The sequence below is a fragment of the Brachycentrus maculatus genome, unplaced genomic scaffold (assembly GCF_059751285.1).
Source record: "Brachycentrus maculatus isolate JH-2025_06_01 unplaced genomic scaffold, ASM5975128v1 h1tg000001l, whole genome shotgun sequence".
Taxonomy (NCBI): Eukaryota; Metazoa; Arthropoda; class Insecta; order Trichoptera; family Brachycentridae; genus Brachycentrus; species Brachycentrus maculatus.
The window spans coordinates 514,547-527,010 of NW_028280756.1; positions in this window are offsets into that span (position 1 = coordinate 514,547).

Genomic DNA, 12,464 nt, shown 5'->3' on the forward strand with positions numbered 1-12,464 from the left:
CCTTACGAAAATTAATATCGTAAAGTGAAACATAAACTTAAAATGAAATGCGAATACTGGTACCGTAAAGATAAGGGTTAAAAAACTTAGGCATATTCGTAAATCATTTTTATAAAGGATATGAGGAGATGCATGAACGTGGAAGAGGCGAAGAATGTTTGCAAGGACAGAGTGGTGTGGCGCTCTTTTCTCTCTGCCTAGCCCTGCGGGGAAGCAGCGTGATGGTTAGTTAGTTTTTTTATAAAGGTTTCAAAATGGAATGTTTAACTTATTGTGATACAACTTAGTCTACGAGGATTCTTATTGGATTATACATAATATGTACAATACTTTATTTTAGAAAAACATTTTTCGAACACGCAGATTATTTTTTAAGTCAACAGTTATATTAAATGTACTAAAGCATTTTTTCATTCACTACAGATATAATTGAAAAATTTTCTTTTAAATCACATAAACATTATGGTAAATTTTAATTTCAATTAATATTGGAATCAGCCCGTGATTTTTAGGATTTATATTGTAGAATATCAAATTGTATAATATTGCTAGGAATATAATGATAGTGGTATCATTAAAAGTACAAAAATTATTTTCTCTAAGGTTCAGACAGCACTTCTGTTTGGGCAGACTATGCCACGTGATCAAGCGTGTGGGTTATCGTGGAATGAAGGAAACGTCGCGTGCAACATGTGAAAATATCAGTGAAAGTCGGGACATGATCGGAATATTGACGTACTTCTACCTACTCCACCCGACCCTTTACAGCCTATACTCGGAAATAATATAATTTTATCGATGGTTCTTTGTAAATAATACGAAGAAAAGAAAAATATAAAAGAGACAACGATGAAAATTACCCTGAATTGTATTCGATTTTCTGAATGTATATTTTTTAAGCCCTTAAGAAAAATTGTTACGTAAATGTTGCTTTACAACTAGAGCCAATATTTTTTTTTCGTTATGTATAAGTTTTATATGAATTTTAACATTTTCATTATTTTAAACAATTTAATTTGTTTCTATTGTATAAGTCTTATTTCGTAAGATAATCATGATCGATATGAAAATTGGTACATATTTTTACATAAATGTTTCGTTTCACGAAAAGAACGTCTACTTACTGGTGAGAAGAATAGTAATCACCATGGTTCATAAATAGTTATTTTAATATTCTCAATATTTTTAATATTTAAGGCATTTACTTTGTGGTTAGTCATTCTTATTTTTTTTAAGAAATATGTTAATAATATTAGTATATAATCACTCACCGAGATTTTTATATCTACCGGTTACGACACGTACCCATCTCTTCGTCAGTTAGTTTTTTTTATTTTTCAAATTGATCAGTAAAATACGTATGGATAGACATTTGGTCGACGGACATTTCGCTGAACGAACGTTTGACAAAATAAAATATTTGACCGTTAAGATTTATTTCGAAATCGTTGTTGTTTTTTTTTTTTAAAATCATTATGTTAACATTTTTCACGTAGTTTAATAGAAGTTGATTTAAAGAAATGATTTAAATATATTGAATTCCCGTTCGATAAAATATCCGTTCGTCAAAATATTCGTTCGTCAAATATCTGGGAGGTACAAACTATTTTTTCAGTACTGTCCGATATATCTTACAGTCTGAAAGTACTGTAAAACGCCGTTAAATTAATAACGATAATAATAATAATAAACTGGAAGAACTCAAAAAATTCCTGGAAGCAATGATTCAGCACTTATAGGTCTCCAATAAATTACATTCCTTAGCTGCACCTTGTGAAAGTTTTACTGTACAGTACAGTTTTAAATTACACTAATTTCTGTAAGTGTTATGGTTGTAGTTTCCCTTATTTGGATTAATAATAAACACAACGTTTCGTTATTTCAATTCCATTATTTTTATTCACACACATTTGTCAACTCTCAGTAATTCAAAATACGTCAGATTAAAAAAAGACTGATTAATGTAATTTAATAATTAAAGGGTAGGTACGTTTTTAAAAAAATAATTCAATATAATACTTGTATTTTACCACTAATTGAGTTTTATTTCATTACACACGACTAGTTTCGAAAACATGTTTTTGACACGAAAACGAATGTTTTTATTGACAGGTTTTATAGACACAAAAACACTTTTTTTTTCAAAAAGTTTTTGTCGTCACCGGTCGATGAAAACATCGGTAGTTTTCAAAACTAGTAGTGTGTAATGAAATAAAACTCAATAAACGGTATAAAACAAGTGTTTTTTTTAAATAATCATTTCACAAAGTTCATGCCAAATCAATAAATAATAAAGGGTACTTACATAGTTCATATTTTCTAATAAATAGTATGAAAATATTTCATGAGCAGAAAATTACACAAAGGTTTTTTTTTGCAATCATTAATTTAGTCACATTTTTTTCCATCACGATTATCAAAATTAGGTTATATTTTTAAGTGCTTGAAATAGTTTTATAAATAGATGGCGAACGCAATTTGCTTCTACATTATGCATATAATTCATTATGTCTGTATGAATAAAACGATCCATATAATAATTAAGTGATAAATGAATAATTTCATTTCATGACAGGTAAAATCTACTCTTCACATGTCGTGAATTTCGAACAAATCATTCTTACCTAAACCATTTAGTGGGTTACTGCAAATAGATTGTATGTCCAGAAATAAAATACTCAAAATCGTGATTGCGTTTACAACTTAAACGTGCGTTTGGTTTTGAAACAATTGTTGAATAATTAAAAAAAAAGTTCAATAATTTTGACTCCATTAACATTGATTATATCGTCCAAAATCAATTATTTTATTTATATTTATACCTTTATATTTATGACTTCATTTAAGTAGAGACTTAGACAAAGACAATGTTTTAAGGGTAGTTGAAATGAAAATTGAATTTCGTCAATCTTTAAAATTAATGAACAAAAAGAAATTAAAAATCATCAAAAGTTTCAAGCATTTTATAATTTTTTATATAATTCGTGTTTTATATTATTATTTTTTGCGATATCAGACTGACACAACCTTTTTAAAGACATAAATTTCTACAGCCCTTTTTCGTTGTTCGTCAAAAATCATGAATGCAACCAATCGATCAAATATTATTTATTTAAAGCAATTGTTAGAAGAACTAAATTATTGGCAGGTTTTAAAATCGACTTTTTCTATTTCAGTAGCCACCTGGTTCTAGTCACTTTTGTTACGTAAATACTTAAAGTTAAATTTTTTAACCTCTCTTCAGCACAGGTTAAAAAATGAAAAGGGAACTGAAATGAATCAAATGGCATGCGATATTTAAATGCGCAATGAAAGAAACGTATCACCGCCTTCGCTTTTAATTTTTTGTACACAACTTCGTAATTAATTGAAGCAATTTCTTTCATAATAAATCTCGCCGAGTATTGCACGATCGCATTCATCATTTTAAGACATATGTGGGAATTATTTTGGATGTTTTCAGGGCTGCCTTAAAGTAAGTGAAAGTGAAGTCGAAACGCAATAAGATTAATAATACTAAATGGTATTAATTTTATATCGTTAACTTAAGTGGGTTTCATTTTGAATAAAGATACAAATTAATAATAATTTATATTTATGTTTTTTTTTGGCTCGCCATAATGAATGATTTTCGGTATAGCTATGAATGTAAATATATTGTTTATTTTATTTAATCATTCACAATTCGTTATTTGTTATGCTTATTTCGATTAATATAAACACTAATTCTTTCACGAAGTTTAGTACAAATTAAGATGACCCTTGTTTTATTTTTTCAATAAATAATAAATAAATTTGGATAATTTTTATAGCGTTATTTTTGTAAAATACTACCTCAAGAGCGCTTGCAAGTACGTATTTTACCTTACACTTATATGGTAAGTGTAAATCTACCATATATACATTTATTTCATTTGATCATTCATTTACGATAAGCTTTAGACATCATCATTTTGATATAGTACTTTATTCAAACAAAATTGACATTAGAAAATAAAGGTTTGGATGTTATTTTAATTCACGAATTTTTTTCAACGATTTTTTCAAATAAAGTATTTCTTAATACCTCTATCAAACGTGTAGACTGTGAAGAGCGTTGATGAATGGCAAAGGGAGACTTTAGCGATGATCTAAATTAGTTGTAATAAATTGTTCTCATTAATAATAAAGTCAGCTTGTATAATTTAGCGTGCTCTATTCATTTATACCTATTTGTTATTAAATAGAACCTTTTAGCATCTGTCTCTAATATTAATACTTGTCTTAACAGTTCTAAATACGAGAACACGTACATACATATCCCAAGCTAAAGATATGGATGTTCAAGAAAATTCTTTGCAATGTATCTATTCGTGCATTCAACATGAATACCGAATAAGTCTTTGTCAATGTAGGTCCAATTTTACATTTTTTCTCCCCTTTTCTGATAAATGTTTAACAGATAAAGTATAACATTTTAATGATTATTACGAAATTAAAATCTCAAATATGGAACATATTAAACATATTTAAAAATGAAATTAAAAAATATATAATGTACCATATAATAATGTCTACTTCTTATTGGAAAAGACATATTACTTGATAATCTAATAGGAAACTCGTTACCAGCGTTTTTATATAAATGTTCATTTGTGAATCTGGAAAAATATTAAGGTCAACATTTTTTGGGATAATGTAGGGTGAAAATTATACGAATTATACGTATTTCTATATTTATGAACTTTTTTTTAGTTTAGTATGCCTATATTTTTGTAAACAAAATAATAATAATCTAAAACAAATAAATACAGATAAATACAGGTGTCTTATGTAACACACGTACATTTTACTGTGGATGAATATACGTTGAAAAGGTTTAATCTTTAATAAGCTTTGAAAGCTTAAATGAAATGCTTTAATCGTTTTATAACCATTTTGCGTCAAATCTTTCGTGAACGTGTCATCTCGAAGTTCGGTGATATTCTATGGTCATTCGAGAGATAGCATGTTTTTACGCCCGTTTATCTGATTTGTACGGTGTACATCAGTTATCCGCAGCTCTTGCCGAATGAAAGCAAACTTTCCAATATTTCGTCACAGAAAGTGCTCAAAAACGAACCAAAGCTTCATCTGTAAGAAAAATGCCTTTTGGCAGATGTTACTTTTTATATCCTGGCAAAACGAATTATTGTAACGTCAACTAAATTTATTGTTCGGACTTTAATAGATTATTTTTCCTCTATGCTTTATTCAACAAAAAATAATTTACTAGTCAGTTTCTCACTCAATGGTTTAACAAAATATTTTTTGTTGGTTATTTTTAGGTCTAGTGCTTATTTATTCGCATGCGTTGATTTTTTCAAATACATGCACACACACACCTTATATAAAATTGTGTATTTTAATGTGATATTTTTTTTATTTACTTGTCGCAATATGTTATTTTATGGGTTGAATAATATTTTGTAACTTAAATATAGTTTGACAAGTTGTGAAATTTCCAATGCAAAAAATGTTATCAAAAACAACGTCTATTTATTTATGTCCCACATGTAGATAAAGCATAATTAGCGTTACACAACGCCGCTGCTACCGAAACACTAATGTGACCGGCCATGATACACAAGATCGTTAAGTCACCTGTTTTCTGATAGCGTATTCTGTATGATTACTTTTTAGTTGCGATATATTGGCGCTACAGGCTATTTACATTTAAAAGTGCGACAATTAAACAGCGGATAAAAAAACCTGATCGAAAAAATCGTATTTTGGCAGCCAGTGACAACCTAGTTGCTTAGTATCTAATTAACTAGTCACTCGTAAAATAAATCTCCTTGTATTACATTATATAATATTCATTGTAAGTAACAAGTACCCAGCACAATACTTATCAGAGTTTTGTGAAAGGCATCGAAATGAAAGTGATAGAAAAAAACTAATATTAAAACAATAATCAATAATTTCACTTATTCGTTCACTTTTATGTAATACAATCCTTTGTAATGAAACAATCAAATCCAAATCTTATCTCGATCAAAAATAAAAATAATTTTTTGACTCACGTCATCGTTACCCCCAAAGGCAAATAGAGAAAGATAGGAAGTCTCGTATAAAAATAATACATATACTTGATCTACCTACTTACAAATCATACTTTAAAATAAAAGGTAAGAAAAACACACACAACAAGTTTGAGTATTATAAAATATGTTTATCTAAATGCATTATCAATTGGGAATTAAAACACTGCAATTTTATTCTCGATTTTAATTATAGTTGCTTATACGTATTTGATGAGGTTAGGTTGTTTTTTTTAAACGTTGCAAATCACATCGTTATTGTTTCACTGTGGTATTTTCCAACGTTATATTCATTAATTAAAATTGATAATGCCTACCACAACGTGGCTGATGAATAAATTAATGAAAAAGTGGGTTAATTAATCAAAATTATTAGTTATTACATTGAGATTTAATTTTTTATTTTTTTAGTATTCGTTTGATCGTTAGCTAAGGTCTGGTGTAATATGTATGTTATATGGAAAACACTTCAAAATTTGCATTTTGAAAATGAATTTTTAATATCGAATATTATGCTTATTATATATATAAATATATATGGACTGTTGCAATAGGGTCTAATGAATCTAGTTAATATCGTCCGAATAAATAGCTTATAGATCCTTTTAATATAGTAACATTGTATGCAAGACATATTGCCTTGATAATTTGTAATGCCTAATAAGACATTACAATACAAGTAATACTTAGTAGTACATTCAGCAGACATAATTCGGAGTATTTTGTAGTCACAATTCACCTACATAATATGACACATGTTCACTAACGTTCTCATATGCTCTTATATGTGTGAAGGTTGATAAATTTATAGTGTAACCTCAAATTAAGTTATAAAATAAGGGCAGGGAGCTTTGGTTCAAGGTATCGTTCCATAATTTCGCGTAAACGCTTACTCAAGTTATTATTATTTATTAAAAACAACAGTCATGACAACATACATTGACTATGCACTTGATTCTAGACATCCAGGGTTTGAAAATTGAAGTGGCGAGGAAATTAAAATGCCGTTGAAAATTTATGAAAAATATAACTTTATTGTATCCGAATTAGCTTCACACTAATTAGAGTAAGTACGTTTATGCAGATATTGAATTTAACCCGCAAGAGATATTTATCAATTTTCTTATAGATATCTCAACAGAGAGGAGGAACTAACTTGTTTTTTGAAATATATAAATAATAACGAGAGTAATCGCCATTTGCGAAATTATGGAACAATACCTTGGGCAAAGCTGCTCTTATTTTTTAACTTAATTTGAGGTTACAGTATAAATTTATCAACCTTTACACATAAGAGCATATGAGAACATAAGTGAACATGTATCATATTATATAGGGAAGAAAAAATATTTCTTGTCCTGAAATGTGTGATTTTTATAATTTTTTTTCCCATTTTTTCTTCCAAAAGTGTAATCACACAGACGAAGGTGTTATTCTTTTATATTTTTTAGGAACATTCACCCAAAATGCAAAATAATACACATATACAATAATTATAACGAATAGAAGTATGAACACTATAGCACATACTCCTGCATATATTCTATCGATATCGTTGAAAATATATAAACACATAAAAAATTCTTACACGAAAGCAGTTGTGCTCTATGTATAACTTTCTCTTTCTACGATCAAAACACTTTCTTCATAATAAAATAATAACTTTTCCAATCTGATTGACACACTGTAATCACTGTTCTTAGAGCGGTACATTAAAGCAATAATTTATATTTATTTGCTGCGAAACCAAATCGTTGCAATATCTGGTACATTAACAATAAAGAAAATGATTAATCGACATATAATAGTACTGCTAAACTTAAAAGAGCAACAATGGTCTACCGGTCGGTCACAAAAAGTGGTTTATATCCCGTAACATATTAAATATTACGCATTCCTATTAAGAAAACTGTACATTATTTCAAGGCGGTCTGAATTTACATGTTTATCTTTCTGGAATTTTAAGAGCTATATTGATTAGATAAATCTACTTTATTGCAGCTTCGCGGATTTATTTTAAAATGAAAATTTATCGCCAAGATCAGTTTGCTTACTTTAGTGTACAAAAAACTGAATCGCTTAGCATAAAAAAATATGTTGTTTATTTATAACTCGCGTCAAGTTGCGGATTTGAGAAATTTGAAATATATTTGCAAACAGTAAAATAGTTTAGGACGAATTCTGAATGGATTTTCACTATCTATTTTAGGCATTTTAGTCAACATTATGGCTTAAATAAGATTACAGTGAACTTTAATCTGAAGTTAGTATAAAAGTCTTATCTTGGGAGGAAAATATAATAGATTACGCGAGAAAGAGACATAGGTATTTCATTTTATCACATACAATAATTATTCAGGCATTACAGTTTGTATGAAATAAAAATAAAACTAATAGGTATTAATTCATATAGCAAAAGTGAGAAAAATAATTTGGTGGCCTTTTTAAAAATCAAACCAAACTACTGCTACTATTATCACGCCGTTTCCCTGGTTGGGTAGGCAGAGAAGATGGAACGCAACACTCTTCTGTCCTGACATTCACTCCTCGTTCCCTTCACATCCATACCTCGAGTCATATATCGCTCACTCCTTTCAAGAAAGTCATAAATCAAAAAACTTGATTTTTCAGGAGAACGTTTTAAAAGTTTAAAAATATAATACAATGTATTAAAAATAAATATCAAGCTACAAATGCTATTTGCATTTATGCTACAATGCTATTTTTAGGTAAAACCTGAAGGTATTTTCTCCATTTGAAAAATATTTAGGATATCAAAAAAATATTAAACAATACCTTTTCTTCAAAATGCAAAAACAACACTTTCTGCCCTGTGGCGGGTAAATATTAAGTTGAAAAAATGCCTCTTTTGCTGGGATAAAGGACATTTTCTGGGCATTCCGAAAACATGCACAACTGAAAAATGACGATTTTTGATTTATGACGTTTTTGAAAGGAGTGAGTGATATGACACAAAATATTGCTAACTAACCTTAGTTAGTAATATTTAATGGCATACGTTAAAGGATTTTTCGTCATGTAGTATGAAAAAATATTAAAAGTAAAAAAAAAAATCAAGTTGTGTTGTGCATCTTCCTCAAGTCAGATACCTACCCGCTTAATGCAAACACAGCTACTCTTTTGGTGGAATGTAGTACATTTTCTGGGCATTCCGAAAACATGCATAACTGAAAATTGACGATTTTTGATTTATGACGTTCTTGAAAGGAGTGAGCGATATGTTCTCCGATTACGCAGACTTTTGATACCACCAGCTTTTAGTTTCTGATTGATATAATCGTGCCAAGTCTTTTTCGGCCGTTCTCGTTGTATTCACATTCGCTCACATTCGTCACATATACTTTCATAGTCATTCTCGTTATCCATTCGCTCCACATGTCCATACCACCTTAAAAACTCTTTTTTTAATATTCATTTGAAAAATCAAAATGAAAGCTTTCCCAAACTGTGTTTATTTAAAAATATATTTTACAGACAATAGCTTTTCCATTATTAATAACTTAAATGTCTAATGGGTTTGTAAATGTTTTTTCCCCGAACAATTATTTATATAGCTGAACCAGCGTAAAACTGAAACAATCCAGCGGCGCGAGTTATAAATAATAAAAATGGCGGGAAATAATGATCATCTAGGTTTATGAACTCATTTTTCATCCAATGTGTTTCCCGTGACAAAATGAGATTAATGCGTCCGTCTTCTTTATCTCGGCCCACATTCTAAATCGATTTCTCCATCTTTGAATTTTTCTTCGCGTAAAACTTTTAGATTTTTAAATCGTGATTCAACATTTGGAGGAAGTTCTATTATAATTTTCGCTCTCCACTTTTCATAGCGCATGATTTACGCAATCTCCCGCCCATTTCTCTGCAACATTCCCTTTCATTTTCTGTGATTGATGGAAAATAATTTAATATCAGTCTAGCTCGGATTCTTAATTTTTCTAATTCTTTTGTAAGAATGTCATAAAAATCACAATATCTCGTAATAAACTACTTAGGTTAGGATGCTCGGTTGCGATGTACGAGCATTAAGTCCCAGGTCGAATAGCCGCCTATGTAAAATTTTAATGACCGAGCTCTTTTTTCTTTTTCTATTACATGTAATACATCTGATATTTGTTTCCAGAGAGATTATATTCTAAGCTTATATACTACTAATGTGCCTATTCACTAGTTATGCTTTAGGCATAACGAAATGTAAATAATAATGAACGAATCATATCTTTGTTTTGAATTAAAATTCAGGACAGAAAATATTTTGATATTTAGTTGATGTACGAATGATCCGTGATTTCGTTTGTAAAGATAGATTTATTATTACATCATAATACGGCTGTAATTCAAACATATAAACATCACCCGTAAAATGTGTTGTAGTTTCAAGAAAATGTAGGTATATATTCAATATAATTACTGAATTATTTTACCTGAAATTTATCCAAGCAAATTCTGTCACAGTAAAGATGACCTGTGTATATAGTTATACATGATATAAATATATATATATATATATATATATATATATATATATATATATATATATATATATATATATATATATATATATATATATATATATATATATATATATATATATATATATATATATATATATATATATATATATATATATATATATATATATATATATATATATATATATATATATATATATATATATATATATATATATATATATATATATATATATATATATATATATATATATATATATATATATATATATATATATATATATATATATATATATATATATATATATATATATATATATATATATATATATATATAATATTGAGTTGTAATAGTAAATTAATGTTCGTATTTTGTTAATTATTATTTTATTTATTGTTTCGGCATAAACTTTGTGGTAAGACATGTTACAATGATTAAAGAAAACACTTCGTTTTTTACCACTTGAGTTTTATTATGGACTATGTGTTTCAGAAGTTAAACTTCCATCATTCAACTTATTTATAGAACAATTTTATATTTTATATTTTAGTTATTATACAGACCTGAATGATGGAAGTTTAACTTCTGAAACATGTAGTCTATAATAAAACTCAAGTGGTAAAAAACGATGTGTTTTCTTTAATCATTGTTAATTATTCATTACATATTTTTTTTAAGATAAAATTATTTTTGTTGAATGGATGGTATAAGAGAAAATGTTACAATCGTTGTTCAAATAAGGGAAACCACTTTCATAAATTGAATGAAAATGTATACCCTATACACTATACTTAATGTACATATGTATGTAAGTATTGTGTATAGGGTACATAATGTAGAGGAGCATTCTTCCCAGCATCAGATTGTCCGTGTTCGATTACTAATCAGACGGTATCAAGTGGAGTCGCAAAGGGAGCAAACCGTCCAACAATTACTAGCACAATGGTCGGACAGGCCTGTTGAATAATTCTTTCGCCATCTTGTCGTTGTAAATCTCCCGTGACGTCACTACCCACTACCCACTACCCACTCACAATGGACTATGTGACGGCTGAAAGAAATAACAAGTAGGCTGACATTCGGGAGTACGTCCTGAATAGCAAGAAGCCCGGAGGCTAAATTAAATTTGCATCACGACCCCCTCTCTGTTATCCTCGTCCGTTCCTTTCTGTGACGTGGACTTATCCGATAGTCATAAAGTATTGTTAATCTTAGTTTCTATTCAAGGCAATCTCTTCGATATTCTTCGAAAGAAAAACATTATAAAAATGTATGAATTTATTTATCGCGTGCAGTCAAACAATGCCCATTTAAGACGAAGGATCTTTTTATTTATATATTTTAATAATAGCACCGGGTAATGAACCTGATTATCGGAAGACACTAATACGTTTATATTCATATTTATTTATTTTTACAAAAATATTTTAAAAATATATAAATGTGTGTTAAAAATAAACCTATAGATTTTGAGTCGGGTTGTGGTGCCGTGGTTAGTGTTGCGAACTTCGAGTCACAGGCTTTAGGTTCGACCCCTACTCTTCCACAACTTGTTTCCTATTTTCCAATAAAAAACCGCATAGACTCACCGGAAATCATTAAAGTTTTTTATTTAATATAAAATTATTATATCAAAATATTTGTGTGTGAGTAGAAATATTGAAAAAATACAAAACGTATACAATTAAGTTGATTTATTAAATATTTTATTATTTGTTTTTCACTTGAATGAATATAAACGATAAATCATACCATCCATCCCACATTTGAAATAATCCAATATGATAGAAATCTGAATGAAAGCTAAGAGCTTTATAAATAAATTTTATTGACAAATACATAATAATGATTTTAAATACAAAAAACTGTTAATAGTAAAAAAATATTACTAATAAAATATCAGTC